The 18,054-nt window shown below is 44.6% G+C and overlaps 1 protein-coding gene across 2 annotated transcripts in view; it reads left to right on the top strand.

Annotated features, from left to right (window-relative positions):
* The window catches only part of LOC141164416 (electrogenic sodium bicarbonate cotransporter 1-like), a 766,124-nt gene that overhangs the window by 638,973 nt on the left and 109,097 nt on the right, over positions 1 to 18,054 (top strand). The window lies entirely within an intron of this gene.

The raw sequence follows: 18,054 nt of genomic DNA, 5'->3' as shown, positions 1-18,054 counted from the left end.
AGGCGGCCTCATCCTGCTCTACTCTCGCTCACCGCTCCTGGCGGTCTTGTCTTGCCCTGCTCTCGCTCACCGCTCTAGGTGGTCTCGTCTTGCTCTACTCTCGCTCACCGCTCCAGGCGGCCTCGTCCTGCTCTACTCTCGCTCACCGCTCCAGGCGGCCTCATCCTGCTCTACTCTCGCTCACCGCTCCTGGCAGTCTCGTCTTGCCCAGCTCTCGCTCACCACTCTGGGTGGCCTTACTCTGCTGTGTTTGTCCGCCACATCTGTGGTTCTGCTCCTGAGTCCCAGTGTGTACTGGGTCCTATCCCGCCTGTGTTCCTACCTGCTAGTGCCTCCCTGTCTGCACTCTAGCCGTGCTTGCCTGTACCCCCCTGCCTGCATACCCGCCTGCCTGCATACCACTCGTGCTCGCCAGCATCCCTTCTGTATTCCAGCCGTGTCTGCCTATACCCACCAGTCGGTGTGCCAGCCTAACCTGCCTGTTCCAGTATTCCCCTGTGTGGGTCACCAGCCGTGTCCGGGGTCTGACCTGGAGTAGCACCTGGTCCCTCTGCCCGGTTCCTCCCTGGTGCACTGGCGTCGTATGCCGTTGTGCGACCTTGGTCAGATCGGGCAGATACTTAGTTCCCCTCCAGGCACTCTCCGGTTCATGGCACAGTGGAATCACTACATAAACACGCACACGCCAGTCAGTCCGGGCGTGTGCATTACACCGATTTTTTGGCGCGAACAAGCCGGAACCCTGAACACGAACCCAAACTTGAAATGCAATTTCGTCATTGCAAAGTGTGAGTTGTGGTTTAGCTGGGTGAGTCACTCTCTGCAAGGAGAAATGTTACCCCTTAGAAACCAGTCTGATGGCTCTCACCCAGCCAAACCAGAACTCACACTTTGCACTGACGAGTGGCAGTACCCCGAAACACAGTCTCTGCAAATTGAGTTTCTGGTTCTTGCTTATATCCTAAGTCATGTGATAAGGCTCGTTAAAGTGTCACTATTGACTTTTAGGATTGCTACTTCCTGTAGGTGGCACTAGAGTTCTAGCCCTCTTCCTCTCTGAGAAGACAATTTGCATATTTCCCAGAGGAACATTGCGGCTTTAAAAGTCTCCTCAACGTGACATGCATAACATGTCACTCTCTGCAAGGAGAAATATTACCCCTTAAATAAAGTATCTGAATAAACAGGAATATATACTCAAAAGGAACAAAGGCATGGCATAATAAATGGATATTTAAATAAACAAACTGAGCTTAGTGAGTAAAATCCTTAGTTAGATTAGATTAGTGGTGTGAAAGTTTTATTGTCCCAATATCCCTGTAAGATCAGAGACCTGGTGCCCTCCTGTCTCTTGAGTGGATTCTTCAGATATTGTACTGAGCCATAAATGCTCCTGACAGATTTAGTCCTGTGTGGAGGGTATCAGAGACTCTAAGTTTGCATTCCCAGACACTTCGATGTTTTTGTGATTTGAAGTTGCCTTTTAATATGACAACTTTCATATTGTTTATATTGTGTCCTGGAGCACAGAGATCCAACATACAGTAGAGACCCCCAACATAGAGACCCCCAATAGGACATATAGTGCACAGAATTAAGTACACCACATTGCAGGTTTTGCAGCTCTTCCCATTGCACGGATAACAAGAACACAATTACTTTCATCTTTTTCTCCGTATTGAAGTAATTGTCTTCTAGGGATCCTTGTGGCCCTAATGATCTGATCATCAATGGAGGTGGGGTGGTAGCCATAATTTAAAAATGTTGGTTTAAGTGTTGGCTAAGTGTTCATCCCTATTAGATGGGCTGGACAGATATGATTATATCTAAGGGCCTGGCTGTAGACGATGGACTTTTTAATGTGTTTCAGGGTGAAGCTGTCCCACCTAAGGTATGTGGGATGGTCAATTTGTTTCCAATACACTGATGTCTGGATTGAACCATTTTGAATTTTTATAGTGTTATCCAGGAAGTTGATATTTCTTTTTGAGTTGTCCAATGTCAAGCTTATGGTGCGATGAAATGGATTGAATTTGTCATGGAATTTTAGACGTTCTTGTTCAGACTCAGTCCAAATTATTAAGATGTCATTGATGTAAAGGAAATAGGCTGAGGGTTTGAAAGAGCAGGATGCTAAAAACTCATTTTCCAGTTTAGCCATGAAAATATTGGCATACTGGGGTGACGCTTTGCTGCCCATGCAGTTCCGGTTGGTTGTAACTATAGCTCCTCGCTAAAGGAGAAAAAGTTATGTATGAGGATTAATATGGTAAGTGTTAATACAGACTCAGAAGGGATCCTATTAGGTTAAAGAAACATTTGTCAGGCGATAGTCCATCTTCATGTGGGATATTAGAATATATGGATTCCACATCCATGGTGGCTAAGATGGCATTCTTAGGGAGAGGACCTATTGTAGATAGCTTTTTTAAAAGGTCTGTGGTGGCCTGTAAATAGCTGTCTGTCTTACTTACCAGAAGTTTAAGGACATTTTCTACCCACCCTGAGATTCTTTCAGTGAGTGTTCCCACCTCTAAAATGATAGGTCTACCAGGGTTACCTGCCTTATTAATCAAACTTTGTCAGACTTTGACCCTAGTGTCACATTGGTGTGATCCGATTCTCTGGCATGAGAATTGTATCACAGGTACAAAGAAAATGAAGAACTTAATTTTTCCTTCTTCTCTATTTTCTGTCCGCTATCCAAATGCAGCCCGATGTTTCACATGCACCCAAAGACTTGTATGGGTGCGCGTGATCCTAATATTGGAGCCACTCATGGCATGCTGCGATTGTTTCTCATGACAAATTAGCATGAGAAAATAATCACAGATCGGCACTGCCCCATAATATAACTTTGGGCCAAATGCTATCCTATAAAACATCTCTGACAGCGATATCTAATACACGCCAGCGACACTTCTACGTAATCGCAAGGAGCCGATGGGTTGCCATGACTGCCGAAGGTCTGCTCAAAACCTTCATGCTTGTCATAACGATTCTCCTGGGAGAGCCAGCCTGTAGCTTGCATTCATAGGAGTTCATGATTTTCACAAGTACATAGCAGTGCAGATGCATATCTATGTACAGCACAAGCAGTCAGATGATCGTAGCTTTAAGTCCTCTAAGGGGACTATTAAATAAAATAAAAAGTAAAAAAAAAGTTTTTAAAAATCTGAAAAAAGTTCAAATCATCCACATTTTGCCCCATTAAAGATGAAACAATATAAAAAAACACATATTTGGTATCGCTGCATTCATAAAAGTTCATTCTATCAAAATATAAAGTAAATTAATCTGATTGGTAAACAGCTTAATGAGCCTGAACTATTTTTTTTTTGGCTACCACAACATTGCAATAAATTGCAATAAGAGGCGATCAAAACATCGTGTCTACCCCAAAATGGTATCCGTAAAAACCTCAGTTAAGGGTGCAAAAAATAATCCCTCATAGCACTATATCCCGAAAATTAAAAGCATCACGGGTCTCGGAAAATGGCGACACAAGCAAATTTTTTTTTTTTTACAAAGTTCCAATTGTTTTTTAACCGCTTAAATAAAAAAACTATATATGTTAGGAATCTGCGTATTTGTACTGACCTGGATCATATTGCCAGGTCAGTTTTATAGTAAAGCAAAAATGGAAAATAAAATTAAAAAAAATTGTGAAATTGCACTTTTTTTGCAGTTTCAACACAATTTGAATTTTTTTTCCTTCTTTCCAGTGAATCATATGATAAAATAAATTATGTCATTCAACAGTACATCTCGTCCCTCAAAATACAAGCCCTCATATGGCTATGTGGACAGAAAAATAAAAAAGTTATGGCTCTTAGAAGAAGGGGAGAAAAAAAACAAAAGTAAAAAACGGAAATTTGTCCAGGAGTAAAGGAGTTAAGGGACTTGCACTTGGAATTGTTTAATTGCTTATCCTATATACTGCATTACCACAGTACTGTAATCTTTTTCTGGGTTATAGTTACTACTACCCTCACCTACTGTATCCTCACCCATCCCATGTAGACTGTGAGCCTTCACGGGCAGGGTCCTCGCTCCTCCTGTACCAGTCACCATCATGTTTTGTTCAAGATTATTGTAATTGTTTTTTTATGTATACTCCTTTTTCAGAGGTAAAGCGCCATGGAATAAATGCCGCTATAACAATAAATAATAATAATACCCGAAAAAAATGAAAAATATTTTATTTTACATATTAAAACATACAATACCTCCTGGTAGATTCGGCCGTACGGGTGGCCTCCAGCACTACCCGTACCCCTGGGGTCCCTTCCTCGTTCCTGGAGCCTTTCTCCTGCTCCTCTCCTCCTCAGTCTGTCCTGGGCCTCTCTCTAGGCCCTCCTCCTGAGCTAAGCTCCTACAGAGCTCCTGCTCCTCTCACTGTCCTCCTCTGACTGACTGGCTACACACCCAAGATGGCTTCCCTCTTTATACTACTCTTAACAAGTGCTCCCCTGAACTTCTTCCTTGACCCACACCCACTACATGGTTCCCCCCACTTTGGTTCCCCCCACTCCAGCCAGGGACAGGGCTCAGCAGGAAGCACAACGCATCTTGCCCCTCCTGCTGGTCTGGAGTAGTGTAGTGTTAGATGCAGGTGTTAAGGTCCCGGGCTGTACTCCTTCCTTACCTGAGAGTGAGATACCACACCTCTGGGTGAGATACAGTACCTTTCTGGTGACCAAACCCTCAGGGGCGCCACAGATGCTTAGCACTTGTTGGCCCTTTTGCCTTCACTCTGCGGTCCAACTCACCTCAAACCATCTCAATTGGGTTCAGGTCTGGTGACTGTGGAGGCCAGGTCATCTGGCGTAGCACCCCATCACTCTCATTCTTAGTCAAATAGCCTTTACACAGCCTGGAGGTGTGTTTGGGGTCATTGTCCTGTTGAAAAATAAATCATGGTCCAACTAAACGCAAACCGGATGGAATAACATGCCGCTGCATGATGCTGTGGTAGCCATGCTGGTTCAGTATGCCTTTAATTTTGAATAAATCCCCAACAGTGTCATCAGCAAAGCACCCCCACACCATCACACCTCCTCCTCCATTCTTCACGGTGGGAACAAGGCATGTAGAGTCCATCCGTTCACCTTTTCTGCGTCGCACAAAGACACAGTGGTTGGAACCAAAGATCTCAAATTTGGACTCATCAGACCAAAGCACAGATTTCCACTGGTCTAATGTCCATTCCTGGTGTTCTTTAGCCCAAACAAGTCTCTTCTGCTTGTTGCCTATCCTTAGCAGTGGTTTCCTAGCACCTATTTTACCATGAAGGCCTGCTGCACAAAGTTTCCTCTTAACAGTTGTTGAAGAGATCTATCTGCTGCTAGAACTCTGTGTGGGATTGACCTGGTCTCTAATCTGAGCTGCTGTTAACCTGCGATTTCTGAGGCTGGTGACTCGGATAAACTTATTCTCAGAAGCAGAGGTGACTCTTGGTCTTCCTTTCCTGGAGCGGTCCTCATGTGAGCCAGTTTCTTTGTTGCGCTTGATGGTTTTTGCAACTGCACTAGGGGACACTTTCAAAGTTTTCCCAATTTTTCGCACTGACTGACCTTCATTTCTTAAAGTAATGATGGCCACTCATTTTTCTTTACTTAGCTGCTTTTTTCTTGCCATAATACAAATTCTTACAGTCTATTCAGTAGGACTATCAGCTATGTATCCACCAGACGTCTGCACAACAGAACTGATGGTCCCAACCCCATTTATAAGGCAAGAAATCCCGCTTATTAAACCTGACAGGGCACACCTGTGACGTGAAAACCATTTCCGGTGACTACCTCTTGAAGCTCATCAAGAGAATGCCAAGAGTGTGCAAAGCAGTCATCAAAAAAGCAAAAGGTGGCTACTTTGAAGAACCTAGAATATAAGATATATTTTCAGTTGTTTCACACTTTTTTGTTAAGTATATAATTCCACATGTGTTAATTCATAGTTTTGATGCCTTCAATGTGAATGTACAATTTTCATAGTCATGAAAATACAGAAAAATCTTTAAATGAGAAGGTGTGTCCAAACTTTTGGTCTGTACTGTATATATAAAAAATGCAAAATATGTCCTTGTGGTTAAAATAAAATTATATCGAGGATTTATGAAGTTTCACATATGTGTAAAACGAACCTATATATAATGTTTCAAGGCTTGTGTATGACGAATAATGGTGAAAAAGTGAATTAATTTGTCAATAATGAATGTATATGTAAAATAGTTTGATATTGACCAGTTATGTATTTCATTTTTATATATTAAAACGTTCTATATTAAAAACAAGGCCTTTATTAGAGTAGATACTGTGGGAAAAACAGAGATGAACTTATATGAACTTTGCTGGCCATGAGAAATGTAATTGCCCCTCCTTGCTGTCTGATGACTCACGGTGAGTCATGCGGAGAGACCTCCCTGTAGGAGCAGGAAACCATCATGATTATAGGAATGGAACCACTGGGGAAACTATGAAAATACATATTTGAGGGAAATGGAACAGAAGAAAAGAGGAAAGAGAAGACAAAGGAAAAAGAAAGAAAGAAGAAAAGGAGGGGGACAGGAGACAGAAAGGCTGTGTGCCCACGATGCCTTTTTGGTGCGTTTTTTGGTGCGTATTTGCAGCGCGTAGACGCTCCAGAAACGCATTGCATACCTTATTCCCATGACTTACTATGACATTCTGCAAGTTCTGTGCACATGGTCAGGATTTTTTTCTGCGTGGATTTTACTCCCAGAAAAATTACGGACATGACCAATTCTTGTGTGTTTCTGCATGTGTATTTGCCTATACAATGCATTGGAAAAACACATGGCAATTACGCATGCAAAAACGCGTCAAAAACGCATGCAGTTTTCTGCCAAGGAGATGCAGAAATGCTCAGGAAAATTTCTGCTTCATTTCTGCATTGTTGGCACATAGCCAAAAGGTGAATGAATTATCTGAGACTAGTAAGAAAGATAGAGATAAGAAGAAAGTGAATTGGGTGAGGTGTTAACAGAAGGATTGTGTAGATGGATTGGAATGTGAGAATGTAGAAACAAGTGAAGAGATGACTGGGAATGGAAGTGCAGGAGTTAGTGGAGGAGGTCAGAGTGGGTAAGATAAGGAGCTTGATTGATAAAGGAAAAAAAAGAACACTAAGAATGGTGGAAGTGAGAGGAAAATGTTGGATTGTTGTGTACTACATTTTAGAGAAATGTATGTTCTATAAATTATATATAAGAGTTAATCTATTTTGGATCACAAACCGGAAAACATCTTCATCGCGGGAAGCTTGAATTAATTTAAAGCTATAGTGTGGTGAAAAGGAAAACTGTTACAGTTTCTTGGTTAAATAGGAATTGTTTTATGTAAAAAAAAAAAATTATGAAAAAAATGTTTTTCGCTAAGGTCAGATAAATTATCAAATGCTGAAAAAAATGTGAGCAATGTAATATAATAAATTAATTGTTCTATGTCAAAAAATGTAAGTGCTAATAAAAAATCTGATAAAAATAATTAAAATATAATCTCAAAGGTTGCATGTAAACTATTAAAAATTGCATATGAATTACTACATAAATAATAATAGAATATCCTTATTAATGATAAGAATTATTATTTTATATAAAAATTTCCGAATTATCGTTGAGTCCCTGCGGTTTCAATGCATTTTGTTTGTACCTTTAAAATATCTCTTTCCTTTTTAGTTGGTCAAATCTATTGGGAATAAATATAGGAATGTCTTCTATTGGTGTTATCTGCATTCCTTCATATGATTTGTTGTGAAAATCTGCACAACAGGGTGAAAAGCCATGTTGTAAAAATCACTTGCGAATGTTGATTTGGGGGACTTTAATTTCTTATGTAGTGGCTGTGTAGAAGCGCCGCTGCTAAGATGTGACATGAGCGAGTGGCGTGACTAGTGTGACATCACTGAAAAGGGAGCTAACGAGACTTCTGTGCGGCCACAAACCGACACGTTTTGAAGGAGATGTAGTCCTTCTTCCTCAGGGTGTCCGAATCCTGCCGTGGATACCACTTTGTAGTTTCATCAGTTTAAAAATCTTTTTATATTAATGACTCGCCCCCTGGGCCGTGGGGCACCCGGAACCGGGCTTCAGTGCGATGATGGGGGTAGTAGTGGCAACCCGATCCCGTGGCTCAGGGTGGTCAGACCAAATTGTGGCAGTCTATTTGTAGAGTTATGAATGTCTGACTACGCCACTCGTGGATTGCGGTCAGGGATGACCGCCGCTGCAAGGCAGAGTACTGAGGCTGATGTTGGTGTGCAGCACAGGGATAGGATAACTCCCCACGGGAAGAGTGTAGCCTCAGGGCAATGTAGGTGGATGCTGGGGGTGATGGTGCAGGCGCAGCATAAATCACACTGTCCAATGGTGCAGTTCAGGCCTTTTACTCACAGTTGTTATCCAAGTCACTTCCGTTGGCCAGGACTGCCTGAGCGTGCTGCGTCCACCAGGTGAGGGGCTCGGTCAACCCCCAGGCAATTCAGGAGTATGGCACAGGACCCCCTTTTATCCTTTCTCTGGCCTCTCGTGCCCCACCAGTGACCACGCTTCTGTCCAGCTGCCTCGGGCCTTCTCTGGTAAAACTTGGCGCCAGTTTCCCTGACCCTATGTGGTGCCTTCCTAGCGGGTGTAGCAAGGGGTCGCACCAATAAATGATCACGACCTCCGGTTCTTGGCTGAGGGATGATTTACCTCCACCAACTTGGGAATCTGGTACCCTTCCACGGCCTGACCCTTCACCCGATATAACGCGTGTTTGCAACGGTTGCTGTCCGTTCTGCTCTCTTAGGGTCCCTTCTGCCTTCTTGTTTCTGGAGCCTTTCTACTCCTCTGTCTCTTCTCCTTCCTTGTTTCTCCTTCTCCCTTCTTGTCTCTGGCCCCGGCCTTCTCTCTAGGCCTGCCTCGTGGAGCTGAGCTCAGGCCGAGCCTGTCAGCTCTCTCTCCCTTTCTGCTTTCCCTCTCTGAACTGAACTCCCCTCCTAAGATGGCTCCCACCTTTTATCTACTTCTCTGTGTCTGAGCTCAGGTGACCTGCATCCAATGAGCTCCTTCCTATGCTCCAGGAACCGTCCCCTACTGCTCCTACATCACTGGGTTCTCTCCCCCCTCCCCACTCCAGCCAGGGACATGGTCAGTTGTGCCTGCAATTATATGGGAGCACCGTCGAGCTGCCCCCGGAAATGGGAAGTGTGTGTGCAGCTAACTGAGCCCTGGTCCACACTCCATCCTTACCTGGGAGTGGAATATCACACCTCTGGTTGAGGTGCAATACCCCTGTAGCAACCGAACCCTTGGGGCGCTACATTAACACTTAGATTTTTGACATAGAACAATTAATTTATTACATTACATTGCTCACATGTTTTTTCAGCATTTAATAATTCATTTGACCTTAGCCCAAAACTTTTTTTTTCATATTTTTTTTTTTTTTACATAAAACAATTCCTATGTAACCAAGAAACGTTAATAGTTTTCCTTTTCATCACACTATAGCATTTAATTAATTCAAGCTTTCTGCAATGAAGATGCATTGCGGTTCATGATCCAAAATAGATTAACTCTTATATATAATTTATAGAACATACATTTCTCTAAAATGTAGTACACAACAATCCAACATTTTCCTCTCACTTCCACCATTCTTAGTGTTCTTTTTTTTCCTTTATCAATCAATCTCCTTATCTTACCCACTGCGACCCCCTACACTAACTCCTGCACTTCCATTCCCAGTCATCTCTTCACTTGTTTCTACATTCTCACATTCCAATCCATCTACACAATCCTTCTGTTAACACCTCACCCAATTCACTTTCTTCTTATCAATACAATACAATACAAATAGGCTTTATTGGCAGGACCAAAATACAATTAGTGTTGTCATAGCAAGAAAAAAAAAAAAGTGACAGGGGAGGGGGCTTGTGGGGTTGGTGTGTTGGGGGGATCAATTTGGTCACTAATAGACTATTTTGGGGTCTTACATTCCTCTCAGTTTATGACATGCGGTGACATATTGGGTGGGATAATAATAATAATAATAATAATAATTTTTATTTATATAGCGCCAACATATTCCGCAGCACTTTAGAATTAAGCGGGGACATGTACAAACAATAAATTCAATACAGGTGAGACACTTTAACAGTAACATCAGGAGTGAGGTCCCTGCTCGCAAGCTTACATTCTACAAGGAAATGGGGGGACACAATAGGTGGAAAGTGCTTGTTATATCAGGTCAGGCAATTATAATAAGTCGGGATTGTCATATAAAGCTGTATGATCTGGTCATCAGCCTGTATGTTTAAGTGCAGTACTCAATTACCGGGTGCAGTTATGTGCATGGAGGGTATAGAGAAGGATGAACAGTGGGGGGCGGATTTTGAATAGTATTTAGCAGGGAACAGGGGAAAGTTAGTTTACTTGGTATTTGAGGTGGTAGGTTGTATTTGTATAAAGAGATGGGTTTTTAAAGCGCGCTTGAAGACATCAGGGCTAGGCATCAATCAGATAGTCTGGGGTACAGCATTCCAGAGAACTGGCGCAGCACGAGAGAAGTCTTGGAGACGGAAGTGCGAGGTTCGGATTATGGGGGATGTTAGTCTTAGGTCATTTGTGGAACGGAGGGCACGGGTAGGATGATAGACTGAGATGAGAGAGGAGATATAAGGTGGTGCAGAACTGTGGAGAGCTTTGTGGGTGAGAGCAATGAGTTTATATTGGACCCTGTAGCGAATGGGTAACCAGTGTAATGACTGTCACAAGGTGGAGGCATCGGTGAAACGGCTGGACAGAAATACAACCCTGGCTGCCGCATTCAGGACAGATTGGAGAGGGGAAATTTTGGTAAGAGGGAGACCGATCAGGAGAGAGTTGCAGTAGTCCAGGCGAGAGTGAATAAGAGCAACAGTAAGAGTTTTAGCAGTTTCAAAAGTGAGAAAAGATCGGATTCTGGAGATGTTTTTAAGATGCAGGTGACAAGAGCGAGTGAGTGATCGGATATAGGGAGTAAAGGAAAGGTTGGTGTCGAATATGACCCCAAGGCAGCGGGCGTGCTGCTTGGGAGTTATGGTTGAACCCTCCAAGGTAATTTCGATGTTAGGTAGAGTTAGGTTAGTAGAGGGGGGAAACACAAGAAGTTCAGTTTTGGAGAGGTTCAGTTTAAGATAGAGGGAGGACATGATGCTGGACACAGCAGACTAACAATCCTTGGTATTTTGTATTATAGTAGGGGTGATGTCAGAGGAAGAAGTGTATAATTGAGTGTCGTCAGCATAGAGATGATACTGGAACCCAAATCTGCTGATTGTTTGTCCAATAGGGGTAGTGTATAGAGAGAAGAGGAGGGGGCCTAGGACTGAGCCCTGCGGAACCCCGATAGAAAGGGGACGAGGAGAGGAAGGGGAGCCAGCAAAAGATACAGTGAAAGAGCAGTCAGAGAGGTAAGAGGAGAACCAGGAGAGAACAGTGTCCTTGAGGCCTATAGAGCGGAGCATAGTGAGGAGGAGCTGGTGATCCACAGTGTCAAATGCCGCAGAGAGATCCAGGAGAATCAGCAGGGAGTAGTGACCTTTGGATTTGGCTGTTAGTAGATCATTAGAGACTTTGGTGAGGGCAGTTTCAGTGGAGTGTAAGGAGCGGAAACCAGATTGTAGAGGGTCTAGGAGAGAGTTATCCGAGAGATAGCAGATTAGACGGGAGTGGACCAAGCGTTCCAGGAGTTTAGAGATGAAAGGTAGGTTAGAGATGGGTCTGTAGTTAGCAGTGCAGTTCTGGTCCATGGATGGCTTCTTAAGTAAAGGGGTTATGATGGCATGTTTAAATGAGGAGGGAAAGATACCTGAAGAAAGAGAGAGGTTAAATATTTTGGTCAGGTGAGTGGTGACCACCGGTGAGAGGGACTGCAGGAGATGTGAAGGAATGGGGTCACTGTTGCAGGTTGTAGGCCGAGAAGAGGCGAGGAGCTGGGTAACTTCTTCTACTGTAACAGGCTCAAAGATGGCTAGTGAGCTTGAAGTGCGGCAGGGAAGGGGATCCAGGCACTGAGGAGATTGGGCTGAGATGTCCTGATGGATGTGGTTGATTTTTTCTAGGAAATAAGTGGCCAGATCCTCACCGCTGAGGTTGGTGGTGGGGGCTTGTGCTTTAGGTCTCAGGAGGGAGTTTAAAGTTTCGAAAAGTCGTTTTGGATTGTTGGACATTGAAGTGATGAGGGTGGTGAAGTAGGATTGTTTGGCCAGATGAAGGGCAGAGTTATAGGTTTTGAGCATGAATTTATAGTGGATGAAATCCTCTGCTAAAAGAGATTTTCTCCACTGACGCTCAGCACACCTTGAGCAACGCTGAAGAAAACGTGTTTGCATCGTGTGCCAGGGCTGCCGTTGTCTGTGTCGGGTCTTTCTGCGAGTAGAAGAAGCTGCTTCATCTAGGGCGCTCTTCAGTGTATTATTGTAGTGTGACAATGCTAGGTCTGGACAGGAGAAGGAGGAGATGGGGACTAAAGATGTGTGGAGATTGTCCATAAGCTGCTGGGTATTAATGGTACGTGTATTCCTATAAGTGTGGTAAGTGGGGGTGTCCCAGGTGAGGAGACAATTCTTAACAGAGAAGGAAAGAAGGTTGTGGTCCGAGAGTGGGAGAGGGGCGTTGGTAAATTCATCCAGCAAGCAGAGACTGAAAAAAAACAGGTCCAGCGTATTCCCGTCTTCATGGGTAGGAGAATTAGTAAGCTGTGAGAGATGGAATGAGGAGGTTAGAGAAAGTAGCCGAGAGGCAGGTTGGGAGAGGGGATCATCGATGGGAATGTTAAAGTCGCCCATGATGAGGGTGGGGATGTCAGAGGATAGAAAGTGAGGAAGCCAGGTGGCAAAGTGATCCAAGAACTGGTGGGAGGATCTCCACCGTTGATTCCTCTTCCCTCAGTAGGATGCGGAGTTTCCTTTCCTCGTCCATGGATGGGAAGTCCGGGATGTGAGTGGAGAGTCTCTGGAAATGGGAGGCCCTCACTGCTGAATATTTGTTGCAGTGCAGCAGGAAGTGTGCCTCGTCCTCCAGGGCCCCCTGCTGGCAGTGCTGGCACAGTCTGCTCTCCCACGGCTTGTATGTCTGTCGGTGACACCCTGTTTACACCTCTAAGTTGTGGGTACTCAGTCTGTACAGACTCCGGCTCTGCCTGTCTTTGCGGTGGTGTAACCTCTCCAGATATGGGGCCGAAGTGTACTCCCTCTGCAGTGCCCGGTTGATGGTGAGTTTCTGGGCTTTCTCTAGTTCACTTTTCCATCCCTTTATGTATTGCTTCTTGCAGCTCTCCGAGGTCCCCTTTATTTGGCCTTTTGTCAGGGTGTGTTGCTGACTTTGGCTGGACTGGCTGCCAAGGTTCCTGGCTTGCTTTGGCTCCAGCTCAGCAGGGCTTTATGATGGTAGGAGCTGGGGGTTGCTGCTCTGTATGTGTGACTGGAGTGATAGCGCCCTCTTGTGTATAGTGAGCCAAATGGGGAATCGGCCCAGCTCAACCCTACAGACTATGTTTGAGGTGCTGCGATGGACCTGGAGGAGATATTTGCAGAACTCCAGGTGGAAGACTTCAGTTGGGCTGAGATCCCACTTTTTCTGATCTGGGTAGGTCTCTGGGCCCCACACTTCACTGCCATACAGCAGTATAAGGGTGATGACGCTGTCAAATATCTTGAGCCAGACTCTCACTAGTGGTTTGAGGTGGTACAGTTGTCTTCTGATGGCATAGAAGGTTCTGCACGCTTTTCTTTTCAGGACTTCTGCTGCTTGCATTATGCTCCCGGTTTGGCTTAGCTCCAGACTGAGGTACGTAAAGCTGCTTCTCTTCTCCAGCCTGGAGCCATTTAATGTGAGGGAGAGAGTGGGGGTTTTGTTCTGGTTCCTTCTCTGAAACAACATGACTTTGGTCTTCTTTTGGTTGATGGGCAGCGCCCATGTGGTGCTGAATGCTTCCAGCACTGCCATGCTATCTTGGAGGCCTCTCTTGGTTGGGGAGAGTAGCAGGAGGTCATCTGCATACAGTAAGAACTTCACCTCTTAGTCATGCAGACTGAGGCCTGGGGCGGAGGAGGATTCCAGAGCTGCAGCCAGTCCATTTATGTAGATGTTGAATAGGGTTGGGCTCAGACTGCATCCCTGTCTGACCCTGCAGCCCTATCTGAAGAAAGCAGTCCTTTTCCCATTCACCTTCATGCTGCAATGGTTCTCAGTGTACGAGATCTTGATAACGTCATAGGTACTGCCGCCTATTCCGCTCTCTAGGAGTTTCAGGAACAGGCCAGGATGCCACACTGAGTCAAAGGCCTTCTTGAAGTCCACAAAACATGCAAATATTTTACCTTGTTTTTTGCTGTGGACATAGCTCTTTTGCTAGTTGGCTGACTCCTTGTTTATTGAGATGTTTGTCATCATATGGATGACGGAGCGTAATTTCGGGGTGTCTTGCCAGCTTCATATTTGGCGTATGTCTTTCCTTGGAAGCAGGACAGACAGGATTATTTTGCTTCTGGGGAATTTTTGATGGGCCGCTATTGCGAGTTTTGATAGGTCTTGTGTGACTGCCTCTGGGTGGATATGGTTTGAGCCGGTGTGTAGAATGAGGTGTGTGGGCTCTCAGAAGTATGGGTTATTGATCACTTCCTCTGCTTGTGGAATTGTTGAGCAGCGGATTTTTAGGACCCGTGTCCCCGGGAACAGTCTCTTAGTGTCCAGGTATTTCCCGTTTGAGTCTATTAATAGGACGATGTCAGGGCCTGGTGTTTTATTTGGGCCATTTGTTTTCTGTGTGTCATTGTGTCCTTGGGTATCAGTTGCCCTGGGTTGCTGTGATGATGGGGCTGTATTTTCGTTGCTGGGATTGAGGATGGAGTTTATTTTAGTTTTGTTGGGTCCAGGGGTGCTGGTTATCTTGGTTTGCTTTGCCTGTGGGGCTGTATTTTTATTGATGGGATAGTTTGTAGAGTCCGTCTGGCTGAGGCTGTCGCAGGTCTGTGGTGTGTCAGGCACCAAGGTAGTTGGTGCAGGCATCGGTTTTGGGGGGGTGATTGTACTTTGTGGTGCCTTCTCCGGTTTTTGTTGCAGGTTTGATGATTTTAGCTCTGTTATTTCTTTTTTGAGCTGTGAATTTTCTTTCTGCGGCATTTGAAGTGATTGTTGCATTTCACACAGGTCTGTTTTCACCCTTCAAATTTCCTCCTTCAGTTGGTCATTTGCATTTTTCGCACATTGGCTTCTTTGAAATTCCTCTTTGAATTGGATAAACTTGCTTTCTAGTTGGGAAAGGATGTCTCTGAGTATATCCCTGGGGGGTTGTGAAGTAGATGGGGTTGGGGGGCGGCCGGAGACCCTGCCTGCTGTGATCTGATCAGCAATGGATGTGCTTCCTCTCTGCCTCAGGGTTATAACTTGGTTCTTAATGTGCTGGAATTGTTGCTAAAATTCCTCCAATTTGGTTCTGTCCCTTGTACCATGATAGTTCCGTTGCTATAAATGTTTATGTAGACATGAAAACTCTCAGGGTCCTCCTCATCCTGTACCCTAATTTGTATGCCGCTGTTGATGTCCCGCATTTTGACGTTCTTGTAGTGTTTGCTGAGAGTATCGTCCCAGCTTTTGTGGTGTCCTGAGTAGAATAACACATTTGTTATTTCCCCCTGTTCGTTAAGGTCTATCAATAGGGTCTCTGGATTTTTCCTGATTGTGTCCATTTTTAGGAGTTTTCTTGCTTCCCTGGGTCTGGCATTTTCAGGGAAGTTTATGACGGGCCCCCTGGGCCGTGGGGTACTTGGTGTCGGGCCGGTCGTTGCTAGGGGAGATGTCACAGTGTCGGTGACCCAGTTTGTGACCCAGGACGGTCAGTAAAAAGTGGATTTTATAGTTTTTATGTACAAAGTTCGTGACGCCACCTGTGGTATGCAGCTAAAGGGAGCCGCCGCTGCAGAGCAGGTCCTCTGGAGCTGATGTTAGTGCAGCAAAGCTGGTGTGGCTCTCCACAGGTAGAGCTTAGCTCCAGGGCAGTGTAGATGTTATAGGTGATGCTGGGCGTTGTAGTGCAGGGGTTGATGGCGCAGCAATAATCAGTCCACAACTTAATGGTGGTTTCCTCTTATCTTTACTGGCGGTGATTAGGCCAACCGGGACTAGGGTACTGGCTAGAAGTGGAAGTACGGGCAGCCTGGAAGCAAGTAAGGAATCCACCTCACCAGGTGAAGTTGGAGGCCTTCCCTTTCCACTAATCTCTTTGGCCCTGCTGCTTGTAGCTGTGCGGTGGCTCTCATCCCTGAATGCAACGTCTTTGTGCTCACCCGTATGGCAGGCAGCTCGGGCCTTGCTGATGCGTTGCTCCCACGTGGCCGTGCTGGGCCCTATCGTGCTGCTGAGCCTCCAGGCGTCTGATGGGGCCAGGAGACCTGCAGTCTCCTACCCTCCGGTTTCTGCTGCTGGGCCTTCAGTGCCCCACAGCCTTGGACTCCCGTGTCTGGTTCCTCTGTGTTGGTTCCTTCTGGGGTGAGCTCCCCAGCTCCTCTCTCGTCGACATCCTCACTTCAACTCCTCACACTAAGTCTAACTAACCCCGCCCCCAGATCCCAGTTGCCAAGGGGAGGTGCTCCCCTTGCGGGTCTGGAGCCAGGACAGTGTTGCATGCTTAACAAAACCTGATTAGGGGACCCATGCTTGCTTCCAGGCATGGCATCACCTCTTGTGAGGGAGGCAATGCCACTGTGGCAACCGGACCCCTGGGGTGCCACATTTATCCCTAGTGTGTCAGGCCCCCTGCTGTCTCCACCTGTTGTCTCCAGGTCTCCTGCCTTCCCTGCAGAGCTATCCCTGTGTTGTTTTATTTTGAAATGCTTTCTCTTTTATTTTCTTGTGCGTAATTTACGGTCAGTTCTTATTTTAGCAATGTATTAACATGGAGCCCTTACCTTGGGGGATGAGCTGTGCTCTATTAGGGATGGTGGTTGTTTGCTGGGTCTCCACTAGGCGATCTTGTCTTGTCTTGCTTCTGTATCTTTGTATCTTGATTTTTCTTATGTCTTTTCATGTTGTGGCTTAAAATCTTTGTCCGGTGTGCTTAGTATTTCGTCATGTCTGTAGATTTCCGGAATATGTCCTCCAATCTGCTCATTAAAAGGTATAAACTTGGGTTTGATCAGGAGCTCATCTTGCAGTGTCCTGCTCTGCTCAGTGTCTCTCTATCTCTCCTATTAGTCTCAGATAATTCATTCACCTTTTCTCTTTGCTGTTTCTTCTCTTTTTTTCTTCTTTATTTCTTTTTTCTTTTTCCTTTGTCTTCTCTTCCCTCTTTTCTTCTGTTCCATTTCCCTCATATATCCATTTTCATAGTTTCCCCAGTGGTTCCACTTCTATAACCATGATGGTTTCCTGCTCCTAATGTTTTTATAAAAGTTAAATAAATAACTGATCAATATAGAACTATTTCACATATACGTTCATTATTGACAAATTAATTCACTATTTCACCATTATTCGTCATACGCAAGCCTTGCAAGATTAGTTTTTTTACACAAGGACATATTTAATCATTTAATTATGATTATTTTTTTAATATACATACTTTTTTTGTTTCTCAAACTTTATTGACACATACAAGTGTTCAGTCCCATGTACTATTCAGGAGCATTTTCTACTGTTTTTGGCGCTTTCCTTTGAAATTGTTAAAGGGGTTTTCCCTCGAACAAAAGTTCATTTTAATCAATAAATCTTGGAATAATAATAATTTACACTATTGAATGTATTTAAATAAAATGTCCCTGTCCTGAGATAATCTTATAAATGTGCCCCTGCTGGGAACTGTGTAATGGCTGTGTCTGACCGTACAGGAACATGGTCTGATCATACCACAGCTCCTGGGCAGGGGAGGAAGCAAAAGAGTATACAGACATTACAGCAGGGGTTCACAGCTGGATCTTTCTTTGAAGTAAAACATTGTTTAAAAATAGACAGGGTTTTACCTCACAGAAAAAATCATCTGTGATCCCATGCTGTAATGTCTGTATACTCTT

Source organism: Phyllobates terribilis, unplaced genomic scaffold (genome assembly GCF_046119375.1).
Source record: "Phyllobates terribilis strain yellow unplaced genomic scaffold, ASM4611937v1 Scaffold_10__3_contigs__length_209671492, whole genome shotgun sequence".
NCBI classification, from domain to species: Eukaryota; Metazoa; Chordata; class Amphibia; order Anura; family Dendrobatidae; genus Phyllobates; species Phyllobates terribilis.
Note: the sequence above shows the minus strand (reverse complement) of the source record. Positions and strands in the feature narration are given on the sequence as shown.